Here is a 14,004-nt window from a genome sequence, read left to right on the forward strand (position 1 = left end):
CGCCTTTGCAGTGCCATTTAATGACTCATGGTTCATGCATAGGCATGCTCCACAAGACAAAACCAAAGAGGATTAGGCATTATGCTCAACACCTTCTCCTCCTCTAACTAATGTGACAGCTCAGACACATAAGGACTTAAACACTGACGTCCTCTCTAGAGGGGCTTTTTTCTGGAGTTTGCAGCCAAGCAGTTATGAGGGATATTCAATGACTTCCGATGCTCGTGTCTTTAGAAATAGCTGCAGCATTAAAACAAGTATATTGGGGCATAAAGTTAATGGCAGGAATGCCATTTCGAGCATTTTGCGAAAAGGGCTTTTCATCTGAAGTGAGCGGGGGGAGAAAGTCACGCATTATTATTCTCGCCACGTCGGCTACCTTAGTCTACCCTCCTTTGGCAGCTATTACAGAGGGCTACTTGTGTCTTAAACATGTGACTAAGTGAGAGAGGGGCACAGGGGAGAGCCGAAGCGCCCATGCCTGTTATCTGCTGAGCGCCTATACCTTCAGTTTCCACAGGATCTGCGCTCCTCCACACAGCGCTGCGGAGTAGGCGGGTCAAGTAGGTGGAACAAAAAAAAAAAAAAAAGAAAGAAAAAAGAAAAACGGTGCCGGGGCGGAATTCACAACGGGATATTTAACAATCTTCGTGGGGTGGCAGGTAGCCGCATTCCGTCGCATCTGTCCGAGGCTGGACCCCGCCGCTTTCTGGTAACTGCGCTAAGACAGCTTTTAATCTCCTGAACGTTAGCTCCTCTGCGCTCCTGGAGTCTTTCTCCTCCTCCTCCTCCTCCTGCTCGTTTCTCCGATTGACTACATCTCCTGCTGGATGATTTCATTTTGTAAAGTCATTATCCCCAGAAAGGTCAGAGCCTCTGCTTCCAGGAACGTTGAATTAACTGTGGGATAAGCCGGTTGTCAACCCCAAGCGCACCCCCGACTGCTTTTCTCAAAGTTTCTCACTGGTGTAGAACCGACCGTCGGATTTGTCCGGAGCAGCTTTACCTCTTTTTTTTCTCGGAGTGTTTTTCTTTTTTTTTTTTTTTGAGTGGTGTTTTTTTTTCCCTCCGTGGAGTTGCAGTTGAACCCTGACAAACTGTGAAATGAGTTTCTCCACAATCTGGGCAGCTGAGAGCCACCGGGATTCGGCGAGAGCATGGGACACACTGAGTTAAACTTTCTCTGTCGTCCTAAACCGCGGTGAGTTCTTGCAATTTAGCTTAATTTGTCGAATTTGTGCGAGTATAAAGTAAAAGAAAAAGCCCACGCTACCTGTGGATGTTCACCCTCAGCACCGTGTTTGACCCGAATAGCTCTTTGCATCTGCTGTGACTGTGACATCAGTGAATTTCTTTGTTGCTTGACCACAGTACAATGTGAAACTCTCACGCACAGACGCATACACACAGTCTCACCCCTGCATACATGCACACAAACTCCCGAACTGTATCTGCTGGCACTTTCAGGAGAGCATACACAATATTACTTTTCATGCCTTGTCAGTTTATACATGAGCACAATCAGACTCATCTCCTCCTCATTTCTCATTGCCTGTCTCCTCCACCCACCCCCCTCCCCACCCCCTCCTTCACCCACACTGCCACTCTTTATCTGCCTTAACAACAAACATTTCTAATCTATATTCCTCAGGGGTGTATTGGCATTCGCTCCTGTGGAGGATCAGATCTCTTATACTGATGTGTGGACAAAGTACTGCTCGCCAAGCTCCCAGCTCTGCTCTCAGGCTGGAAGAGTGAAAAAAAAAATAGTCCCACTGATTTCATAATTATACATCGCACCCTCAAGCCTCACCCTCAAAAAAGGCACATGAGTCAAAGGCAGCCTTATGGGATCAGTGGAGGCTGCGATAATGAGCCAAATACCCTCCAAGAAAACAAATAACATTTAAAATGCTATCATAGTGGCCCGAGGGCATGCTGGCATAGGTGCTATTTGCAGTATTTTAAATGTAACTTCATGTGAAAACCTCCAACTGCAGTGGCAGGAAGGTTTGTTTTGTTGCAAAGCTTCACGGTAGGAAAAAAAAAGTCAGTGAATCACTGCTGTAATTCTCATTGCCACTTGCCAGTGTTAGGCACAAGTGCCAAAGCCTCAGACTGTTTATAGGGCCACAACAGGGCCACTGTTCAGCAGTGTCCTCATCTATCCTGGGAGACTGGTGAACTCAACCGTGTCCAGGCCTGAAAGGCACACTGTCTCCTCCTATGAAAAGAGAGATTTCTCTCCTTGCATCGGTCATCTGAGCAACAAAAACAGAAGGAGCTCAAAACCTTGTCTGATTCTTTTTTTTCTCTACTTCACTGCTGAGATGCCAATCGAGGCTGTATATGGCATGTAAGTCTAATTTTCTGTGTTCGTGTCTGTTTGCTTGTCCGTCAGAGTGACGATGACAGGACCATCTGTCTGTGATTGACGTGTACTTGAGAGGAAACAAATCGAGCTTGAACAGAACTTTTACAGGGCAACTGTGACTGAGCAGGAAACCAGCTATAGGCTTTTTAGACTGAGGCTAACAGGAGGCACTACATGCCTGAGAGGGCTCCTTGTTCTTACAGTTTAGTGGTGGGCAGGAGGCAGCTTCATTTGAAGGTGTGATGGCTGAAGAAGGGCGGATGTGGTGGGAGGAAGTGGGGAAAAAAAGAGCAGAAAGCCCTGGAAAAAGGACGAGAAAAGCTCTGCGCAGAACATTAAGTTAATGCAACGTAAAGTAGTTTTCTGTTGCTGACTTCAGGAGGATCGGTGGATGAGGTTTAGAGGGTGGTACCAAGTGTTCAGCTTAAGAAACCCTGTAATTGATCATAATTGTTATTTTTAGGGGGCAAATTACAGTTGGCATGATGACACAATGACATAAGGAAGTAAAGTCATAAGCTAAAGAAGAAACGAGAAGAAGAAGAAAAACAAGAAGATCACCCCATCTTGGTTTAGGTGGTATTTCGAGGGTCGAGTTTTGCCGGGATCTGCTCAACATCTTCAGCCCATTAATTTATGATAATGAGCAAACTGACAAAGTTTCACTTCAGACAGAGAAGAGCCGCTGCAAGGAGAAGAAGGAAAAGTGGGAGAGATGAGAAGATGAGAGAAAAGCTAAAGAGGAGAAAATCAAAAAGTTTCATTGAGGGATTTGAGGCTGACTTTGGCGCTAAAGTAGAATCTCTCAGATTAAGACCGACGGGGGCATTAAGCCAAAAATCTCTCTCTGAGGCAACTGGTAATTGAATGTTGAATCTGAGCATATTCTGTAGAGGCGCACAAACGGATGGACACAGGGCTGCTTTGAGAGCAAAATTGTACCATATTGCACATAATTCTTTACAGATCAAGGAAAGACTTCCTGTCATTAAAACAGGCAGGTGTCACGCTGTCACCCTGCCCATAAATATGCACTGACAGAGGTGGCTGAGCATGTGACTGGATGACACATGAGGGGGGTTGCTTTTCAAATTTTAACTAGCTTACCTGATCAGTAGTGGAAGAATCGTGCAGTGAATTTCCATTTACAGATATTCACAGAGTCAGAGTTGCAGCAGAATACCAGAAGAAAAAAGAGCCCAGAGTAAATAGTGAGGGAGGAATGTGTGCCTTTAATTTAAGAGCAACCTTTGTGTCTGTGTGTACAAGGCCACCAGCAGAAGAGGCCTATTTGTGTTCTCCAGTGATTTATAGAAGCTTCCTCTCTGTATGTTCTTGGCCACTCAGTGATATGCAGCCATATAAATGCTAGAAAGTGAGAAGTTTACAGTCTGAGGAGCAATCATTAAGACAGCTTTCCCCCTGTTTGCTTTCAGCTGAACTTTTACGCACGGCACCTTATAATGATTTACAATATTCTCGCGGATTAATCCTCACAGAGTTTTACTCGTTAAAACCTCCAACCTGCTTCACACGCCATCGATTGAGCTAAACGATTGATCTCACGTTGCCTCCACAGACAGCCACCGCAAGGAAAAGACGTATGCAGATACTGTACGCTGCCGGAGAAACACTCAGAATTTTTTCTGCCTGTGCTAACATAATTATATTGATAGTCAACACTCGGAAATCAAAGTTTGCTGTGGATTGATTTGGAGGAGCTTGAAGTGTTGCGAGCTAACTTTCTTTGCATAGTGATGTGAAATGTTGATGTCAGTGTGTGAGCTGACTGGGCGCGCCGCTATTCATCTTTCATAATGAATTGTCGCTGTAGTAAATGAATGGTGCTGGGGGGGTGCTGTTTTTTGTTATCAGTTTATTGCTTCCTCCAGCCAAATTTTCCGTCCTGCGTTTGCGAGGAGAAGGATTTGTCGGACTGATCTATTTCCATGTTGGGCTAGAAGACGTCTGCTGTCGAGTCTCTCCGCCTTAATAAGCTACTGTCTCATTTTGTAAATAGTCACAGAAAGATTAAATTGGATTTTTTTTAATACAAAGACATAGAGTCTTATGTGGCACATGCCTATGCCTGTTAAACAGAACTACACACTGTTTCACTGTAAAGTCCCACCGTGCATTTGTGACAATAACACGGGCTGGGTTATTGGGTTATATGCTGCCTGGCTCCACTGTTGCACAGCTGCATTCATTTCATATGGAGAACAAAGAGGTTTTGTTTTTGCTGTATGACAGTAGCATCCACACTGAGCAAATGCATCATTAGTACACAGTATATTGCCTTCGCCATACTTAACTCTAATGCATTGTTTTTGGGGTCTAGTTGCTCCAGACCCTCGTAGAGGTAGGAGATACCAACCAACCAAACAAAAAACATTGTCTTTCAAAAAAAATCATCTTAATGTTTGCTGAGTTTTAGACATGTTGTTACAATTGCTGTTTAGCGAGATTTGATTTGAATAAATTCACCTGATTTCTTGTGTGTCACAGATCCATGACTTGCACGGTTACATGATCTGTTTTTTAAAATATATAAATTGCTTACTCTAGTAGCACCATTCCAAAATAAGTAAATATTACTGCTTAAACATGCTCGTAATATGTTTAATCTTCAGTTCGAGGATCTATCCATATCAAAAACAACAAATAATTATCAACATTTATAGGATATATTGTACTTTTGTGTCACCTCATTTATGAAACCAGCTGTATATTAAACTATATACTCTTATTCTTCTGCTATATTGTTTTTATTATCATATATATTATAAATTTTAATCATGAAAATGTTTCCTGAGTGTCATGAATCTACATAAAAGAGGCATGGAAGTAAGTAAGATTAAACATGAGCCTGACTATGATGCTATTGTGTTTTGTTGATGATTAAAGTATCACAGGGTCACAATTTTGTCTCTATTTTGGTCTTGAAATGATACTAGTGTGCTGTAATACACAATTCAATCAAACAAACAGAAGTTTTAACATGTATTTGTCCTTCTGTATTGTTGAAAAATAAATGTTTCGTAAGCCACAGAAAAAGATTGGCTGAGTAAATGTCATTTTGTTTGCATGATTTGTTTGTTGCACTCCTTTTTACGTAAAATGATTGGAAAACACAACTATTACGTTGGAGCATTTGTCATAAATAAAGAAAGCAGCCTAGGTATGATAATCAGAGCCATTAATAGAGTAATTTAAAATAGAATGGGGCCATAAATCATCCCACTCTGTCATTTTATTTGCTAAAATAGCTTGGTTGCTTTAGAGTTAAAAAATACATGAATATACAGTAGTATATATGATTATAGCAGCACCAGCCAGTTTAAATAGGAAATGTAAATAAGTTTCCATTTTTTTATGAGTAGACCGGAATGTATTTGCATACAAAGAGGATTAGTAAAGATAAAGAAAACTGCAGAAAATCACAAAGTCTGATAGCTTTACAGGGATAAAATGAGTTTAAAAGAGCAGTTTAATGTAAAACATGAAATTAGGGCTCGTTGTCTTCTCTTATTAATTCAGATTTTAGTATCCGAGAGCATCATGGTGGGTGTTTTTTTTTAAAACATTCCATCATTAAATTGGATCACCAGCATCTTCAGAAGTCTCAGAAGTAAATTTGAGAGTCCACAGAAAAACACCTACACAACAGTTTGTACAGGGGAAAAAAGCACTCAGTCACACACCCACACTGCCTACACACTTCCACTGACCTTCCCCGCAGCAGCTTAGTGTTGCTATTCATGTATTATTGTTTTGGGTTTTCATGTCTAAAGTTTTTAAATGCATGTTTGTAGATCTGTAAATATGTGTGTTCATGGCTGCGCATGTAAGCACTTTGATAGTGACATTTTTATTTATTTTTTGGTCTTTGATGTCTTTTTCCCAGGACACCATGGGAGCTGATCCCTTTTATTTGTTTGTAAGACAGCCGGATGAGTGCAACTGGCAGTCATATTATAATTTCACAAAGGCTGTGTTTTACCCGTGGCACTGGTATGAGAGGCATTGTTGACAGTTGTAGCGGGGAAGATAACTAGGTTAATTAGGGCCAAAAACCTCATTAGTCAGCACGGAGGGGAAGATGTAAAGTTTATCAGTTCCTGTTTCCCTACTTTGAGGATGGTTTCAGGGTTGGCTTGCAGACAAGTTACAAAGTGGATCCTGTTGAAGAAATTCTAATGAAATGTTTTAATCAAATCCTCCCCCCTGCAAAGCGCATGCCTCCCCTCCATCTATTTTTCTACTATTGTTTTCCTTCAAATGTGTTCAAATTGTGAGATATCACAAAAAGAGACTTGTTTCAATTTGCATATTTGCTGTGCCAAGAAAGTAGATCTGCTGTGTGTGTGTGTTCCAGACATGGATATGGGGACACTTTGTGAGAACACACATACATACATTTACACTTAAACACACACATACACACACAGCTCAGGCAGGTGACCATTACAGCTCTGGCATTCTTCAATAAGTGAGCAGATGTTCGGGGGCTGGAAGCTCAGTTCTGTCCCAATCTCCGGAAAAAGAACGGCTGCTGAAATTCTCAAGAAAGATTAGGCTTGGGAGTTCCCTCGTCTCATCAAGCTTACTGTATCCTCCAAAAGACGGGGTGAGAGTCAAGATCCAACACTGCAGTCGGTAGCCAGCCCTATATCTCTGGAGGAAACATGTAATTTTGGCTGTTACACAAAGTTACTGGAAGAGCTGCAGCGCAGCCTGAAAGAAAAAAAAAATTGTGCAGACAGATACATCTATTCATCACAAATGGAGCAGATTGGTAGGCAAGGCGAAATAAATGAGCTGTTTAGAATATTCTGTTTAGCAAAATCAATTGAGATATTAACTCAAAGTGGCAACACTGCTAATTTTGTTAATTTAGCTCAAGAAGCCTGTGAATCAATCACCCGCTTTCAAAACGAGCAACGAATAATGTCGAGGATATCGGCAATCACGGCTTCTATGAAATCATTTCTTTGACCGAATGAGGAATTTGCAAACATTTTATTTCATCCCAGGGCTGCTAATCTGTGAGATTTTACAGCTGTACCATCTGAGGGCATTACAAATAATGGTTTTTATTGAATCTTTCAGTGTTTTCTGGGAAAAACGGGAAAAACAAAACAAAGAGAGCTGTCGTTTTCACGCAGATGCTCCAAATAGCTGGAGGAAATGCTGGCTCCGCACTGTGCACGTCATACCTTTAATGTAACCACCAGTAGTTCTTGTGATGAAAAATGCTTTGACTCAGTGTCTCATCTTTTCATTGACTTTTTTGCCTCAGGGAAGAACATTTTGAGAGATGACTAAGTTATGGACATGTGTTTCATTTTTGCTTGACTGGTGTTCTCGCAAAAATAAAAATAAAACAGCCAACCCTGCTTTCCAATCTGAAGTTATGTTCCGAGAAAAAACGGTAATTCTTTCATTGTGAAATGACTGCACGTCCCGCAGCGTGTCATTATTGCAGTTGAGATATGGCACTTAATAGTCCGATAAATGTAATATCTAACAGAAGTCCACAGTAATACACATGCAATTTAGAATGGACGATACACCTGCATTAGAAGTGTTAGGGACTGAAATCACTGATTTGAATCTGAAAATTCATTCAAAAGATTAAATGGCTCTACTTGTGTTGGGCTCTCAATATTTGTAAGTCACTAATTTATTGTTAGGAGCTCAAATTCTTGACCCACATTAAGGAAATAAAAATATCTAAACAGCAAATTAAATATTTGCTTTTTTGGGTATTTTAAAGAAAACCCTACGGCAATACTGGATGAGACCTGCAAGGCATTTTGTAGAGCTTTTTTTTCTGCCATCCAACTGCTATCAACTTAATGGCTAATAACGTCGTGGCTCAGACACGGCTGTACATGTGGAGACAGGAAGAGAGATTGAGAGACAGTTAGGGAGGAACAGAGAGAGAGACTGGGGAGTTTATTTCTCAATTCCACCATTAAGCAAAAGTAATGCATTAACATTATACACATTCCAGAGCACACAGAATCATATTTAGCCTCAGCAAGCCTGTCTTGGTTGATGGTATCAAATCATAAAAGTCTTCAGGTTCTTCCCTTTGTCATATTTCTTTTTGCCAAATTACCTTTAATACGCTTGATGAGATACAGCAGCAAACCCAACGGTTGTATCTTTAGCCTGAAAAGAAGAAAATAGTGTGGTCTTTTATATCACCGCCATATGCTGAAGGTTAAGGATTCTGATCATATAATTGCATTTTTGTTCATTTATAGGACACAAGGTTTTCTTTAGTGCTGCACATACAAGCACTTTTATAGATGTTGGCAGTCGATGTCAATAAGTACAATCTGTACCTTAGTGTGACTACCTGGATTTTAAGATTAAGAAAGAAAAAACTAGAAGGAAACCTGAGTTTTGAGATGATATTTTACAAATCCAGATGAGAAAATGTTGTCTGAAAGTATACTGCAGAAACTCTTTGCTTCTTTCAGACTTTATTGAGCACACACCATGTTGTCTGTGTTTTTATGTTCCTTCTACCTGCGTACTCCTCAACCGGTCGCAGCAGATGCCGACCCTTCCCTGAGCTTGCTTCTGCCAGATGCCCTTCCTTCCTGTTAAAAGGGAGTTCCTCCTCCCCCTTGTTGCCAGGTGCTTTCTCAGAGGGGATTATTGCAACATTGGGGTTCTCTGTGCAGCAGTGTAGGGTCTTTATCTTAGATTATCAAGTGCCTTAGAATGAATGTTGTTGTGATCTAACTCTATATAAATGAAAATGAGGCGAAGGGAATTTTCTGTGATTGCAGAGAATGGTTTAAACCCCAAGAGATGAAATGTATTTGGAAATAACTTGACAAATGTTTTATTCAGAATTTGAATAAGATGAGAAAGATGTATCACAGAGTTACGCATCACTTTTTTCTTTTTTTTTTGCTGTGCCATCGACGTACGTGGCCTTTAGGTCACGTAATGACAAGAAATTAAACCTTGCATATGATGAGAGTCATCAAAGATGACTTGTTAAGTATTTTTTCAGCTGAAATATTTGATGTTCAGCGGTGCTTACTGAATATAGCCTGCCATTATGATGGGCAGTGGGCGTAAAAATGTTGTAGTTTGATCCACTGTTGGCTGTGCTTCAGTGGAATGGCCATTTGTTTAACACCCTCCTCTCTCTATTGAAGTAGCAGGACAAAAAAAGGAAAGCATTTCCAAATGGATATTTCTTCCCCACAGAAATAAACAGGACCTTGTCATAGGTGTCATTTCAAAGATAAATTGCAATCTCTGAGTGTTCCCGCTGCTCAAAGAAACATTATGTTTCCTCTGCAAATGTCTTGGACAATTTTTTTTCTTTTACATGAAAAACAATCATGTGTCACATGACAAGGCTGAAGTGATTGTGCATGGGGGCACGTGCTGACTGTCCATTTCGTCAGATAGCTGCTGGAAACCTTGAGAGCACAATGACAGGTGTTTACAAATCTAGGAAAAAAGGTTTATGGAATATTATGTTTTACTTTTTTCAGATTGTAAATTGAAATGATAATTACCTCAGTCCTCATCGAATAAGCCCAGCAGCCTTTTTTGAGACTTATGAAAAGAGTGGAAAAACAATAGTCACTTGATTGTTCACATAAACATGGATTTGCTATATGATGCCACATCTCGCCTCCTTCCAATATTGTTCTTGGTATTTGCCAATCCGGAGGACGCAACTCTTCATTAAATTCATGTGTGGGAAAATCTGGTCCCCCATCATTTGCACTCCCGTCACAATTCCATTGAGAGGACCTCACATGAACAAACAGTGCTTTTATTTTATACAGAGGTTCCAAACAGCCTCTAGCTAACTGCTGGCCCACGTCGTGCAAAATCATATTTGAGTGGATCTGCTGGAGCTCCGGTTGCTTCCTTACTGCTTCACATGAAAATTCCTTCCATCTTCTATCTCCCGACATTTGTTTTGTTGTTTCTAGATTATACAGGGGGCTCAAGGACGAGTGCTTTTAACACAGCTTTTAACACAGCATGAAATGCACTGAGTGCACAAGTTGAATATTATAGCATAATCTAGAGGTAAAGTAAGAAAAAAAAGAGAGAAATGCATTTGTCTAAAAATAGCAAATGTCCGTATGTCATTAGCGATTTGATGCAAAGTTGGCTTTTAGAGGTAATTGAGGCAGATGAGGATGAGAGTGGGTTGTGTGAGGAAGGTGAGACAAAAGAAGTATGGTGGGGTGAAAAAGAGAGAAAGCGAGGCGAAGAGATTCGAGAGAGGCCCATGTTCTCCTGCATCAGCGTTTTGGACAGCTGCCTGTTGGATGATAGGATTAAAGAGTCTTTAAATGTGACCTCTGAGCTGTATTTTGATATTAACATGCCAGAAACTGCCCTCTGAGCAAGGTCACTTTATACACAACATGCACAATGTAAAGTAGAAAAAAACAAAGCATTTCATCTGTGTTATGAGAGGCTGGAGGTAGGTGTGGATTCATCTAATGGAGCTGCACTAGCAGCTTATTTTTGGGGCCATTTTACTGCAGCAGAGGCACACTGTCAGTACACAGCAACTTGTTCTCAAACTTCACACTATAGGATAGTAACCCGTAACTTTGGTGTCAGATTTTTGACAAAACACACACAAAGCATAACTGCTCACTGTGTGGCAGCGTCTCTGCTGAAGGAATAGGGACGGAGAAAGAAAAGTGAAACGCTCAAGCTCAAACGGAGAGCGTGGCAGACGATAACAGAAATGCTGGGAAGACAGAGGTCTCTCTGTCACAGTCCAATAAACTATTCAGCGCTGCTGGAATGCGAGGAGAAATTGCTGAAGGAAACACTCACAGTTTAACCGCATCAACAACAAAGAAGTTGAAAGAGATCCGGGGGAGGATTTGCCCTGTTTCGGCACCGGGTAACACCGTTCTCGGCCCTGTTTCTTTAAAATTGTACCACGTTTCTGCCTACTGCATGTTATACAAGACCTTAAGGTAATGTGTACTTATCAAAACTGCAGACTTGTGGGTGTAGTCTTTGACCTGACCTGATCAGTTAGTTTTTCCGTTTGATCAAGTCTTTCCCAGTTAGATTATCATAAAGATGATTTTTCAACAATCCGCAAAAAAAATAAAAAATAAAAATGTTATGCAAATGATAAAGCAGTGGGCTGCTATGAGAGCAAATAATTTTTCTGATCCAGTTCATCAGGTTTCAGTGCAGGGTCACTGCTGGGCAAAGTTCACCTCAGTCTCATAAAGCGCTGTCTCCATCGGCTGTCCCTGCAGAGTTCTTCCCCTCCCACATCCAGCTTTTCATCGCCTCATCCAAGTCTGGCTTTCCCCTTTGTGTCTGTGGCTCTACAATGTAAAGCTGTAACATACATTAGCAGTACATCTTTTTCTTTCTGTTTGTCTGTGTCTTTTTTTGTAAAAGGTGGGATTTCAGGGGCTGGATGCATCCCAACTCCAGTCACTGAGTCAGGTGTCCCACCCTTCAGCTGTTAACACCGAGGAACCCTGGCATGTTAGGAGGAGTCTAACAGACAGGGAGTCTGCTCTTTGCAGGTTTTAATAAACTTAAGGTCTATTCCCAGCGGTAGAATCAAAGACTTGACTGCTCCGGACTGCTCTGAAATGTGACCTTTTGACTCACCTCCCTGAAGTCTTGAGCTCACAGAAGATTTGAAAGTAAAATAACTCAAGACCCAAGTCAGGCTAGAGACTAATTTCTTCAATTTTGGCAATGTACTTTAAGCACAATGCAGCAGCTGTGAAAGAAAAATGTTCCACAAAATACTCGAACAGCTTGGATTATGACTCAGTTTAATACTTATAACCCAACTTGGACATTTGAGTTTAGATTTGAGACCTGCATTGGTGCAATTGAGACTTAACTGCCTGTTGGAGATCTGAATATACATGTCTTTTTAAAAAAAACACACATTTTGCATAGTTCAATGATGTCATGCAAAAACCAAATTGCATGTACAGGCATTAGCATGTGCTTTCTGTTAATTAAAAGCACACTAAACCATAAAGCTGGTTATACAGATGTTTACATAAACACAAGTGAGAATGGACACACACACCAGGGCTTGACAAACTGAGTCTGGGGAGTGCTGACAGCGATGTCAGACTGAAATCAATTTCCAAATTGCCAGCTCATCTCATCTCATTAAAATGACTAAATGAAAGTCCTCCTGCATGTTTAACTTTCAATAATTAACCCTGTAGATGAATATATCATCGTATTTGATAGCAATTTTGTTCTTTTTCTTTCTTCCCTTTACCCACCTCAAGCTGTGGTGTGTTCTTCCAGTGCTGTCGCCTGCATTGTCTGAGAGCAGTGGGTTTTTTTTTTTTAAACCTTCACACCCCCGGTCATATGGCTGACTTAACATGACAGATTGTCATCACAATACTGTAATGGGACTCACCCCCCACCCCCCATACCCCAACACACATACATGCACACACACTGCAGGGGAGATGATTGACAGAACTCAAAATGGTGATAGAGACTAATGCGAGCTCTGGACAACAGTCTGAACAGCAGGTAGTCTGATAAATCACAGCAGCCAAGACTTTTTATCTTAAAGTGTGTCTGTGCGTGTGGGAGTGTGTTCTTCCTTCCATTGATTTGCATGAAACTGCAGCTCTTAATAGATGTGTTGCGGTGTGACAGTGAAGTGTTGAAGTATGACGGGGATAGTTTTAAAAACAGCAGCAAAGCAATTATTCACCAAGTTAAAGAGATGAATTTATAATTAGAATCATGCCAGTTTAGACTTTTTTCTTCCTGGTGGAACTTCTACATCCGAATATTTCTGCAAATCACAGCACCAGGCTGCAGTAGAAGTGTGTAAAATTAGTAATCAAGTCTTTTCAGTTCAAATTATTTTCTTTTGGATGGAAATCCCAGCTCACATGGAGCAGTGAATGCGACGAATTGTAACAAAAGTTAAATACACTTTTTTTGGGTGGGGGGCTAAATGGTTTTGTGTCTCTCTAAAGTAAGATGGATTCACAGCACTTTATTGCTAGAGATGGCACGATACCACTTTTTTATGTCTGATACCAATACTGATATCATAAATTTGGATATTTGCAGATACCGATATGAATATGAATATGTATTTTTTAATGAATAAAACTGTTTTTTTTAAATACATCTTGCTGCATTTTGTATAAGTTCACACTCGAGTTTTAAAACACAAAACACCAAAGCTATTCTGTTATACCTGTAGGCAAAAAATACACTGCACCCAAAATATTACATAGTTCAGCAATACTGATGTATCTAATTTACTCAAACCTACACCATCCTCCCTATTCCGGTATTTTAAAGAGTACTTAGCAGAAATATTAAGCAACCTAAATAATAGGGCTGCCAACTCCCAGCAAAAAAAAAAAAAGGCAACCACCCCCCACCCTGTGATGCTTGATCAACGCAATCAACTTAAATTCAATGCATGTGTAAAAAAATCAATTATTTTTCTACAATAATTAAATAGATTCAACATCTTTCTTCAACAGAATTGCAGACTGCACAGATGGTACCTTCCCAAAGGAAAAAGTACTATAGCTTACTAGGGTATATTAGACTTAATAGTTACTATATACAGT

The 14,004-nt window shown here is 40.6% G+C and overlaps 1 protein-coding gene across 2 annotated transcripts in view; it reads left to right on the top strand.

The window, feature by feature from the left end:
* Window positions 1–495: 495 nt before the first annotated feature.
* LOC102198298 (BMP/retinoic acid-inducible neural-specific protein 3-like) overlaps window positions 496–14,004 on the top strand; it is a 55,823-nt gene continuing 42,314 nt past the window's right edge. Inside the window, exon 1 of one of the 2 annotated variants that reach the window (XM_005747362.1) lies at window positions 496–1,201. The gene's annotated coding sequence lies outside the window, so the exon portion shown is untranslated. Of the gene's footprint in view, window positions 1,202–2,303; window positions 2,357–14,004 lie in introns of those variants that run through there. The other variant, XM_005747363.1, reaches the window with a different exon arrangement.

The sequence above is a fragment of the Pundamilia nyererei genome, unplaced genomic scaffold (genome assembly GCF_000239375.1).
Source record: "Pundamilia nyererei isolate P.nyererei 1_Seehausen unplaced genomic scaffold, PunNye1.0 scaffold00195, whole genome shotgun sequence".
Classification (NCBI taxonomy): Eukaryota; Metazoa; Chordata; class Actinopteri; order Cichliformes; family Cichlidae; genus Pundamilia; species Pundamilia nyererei.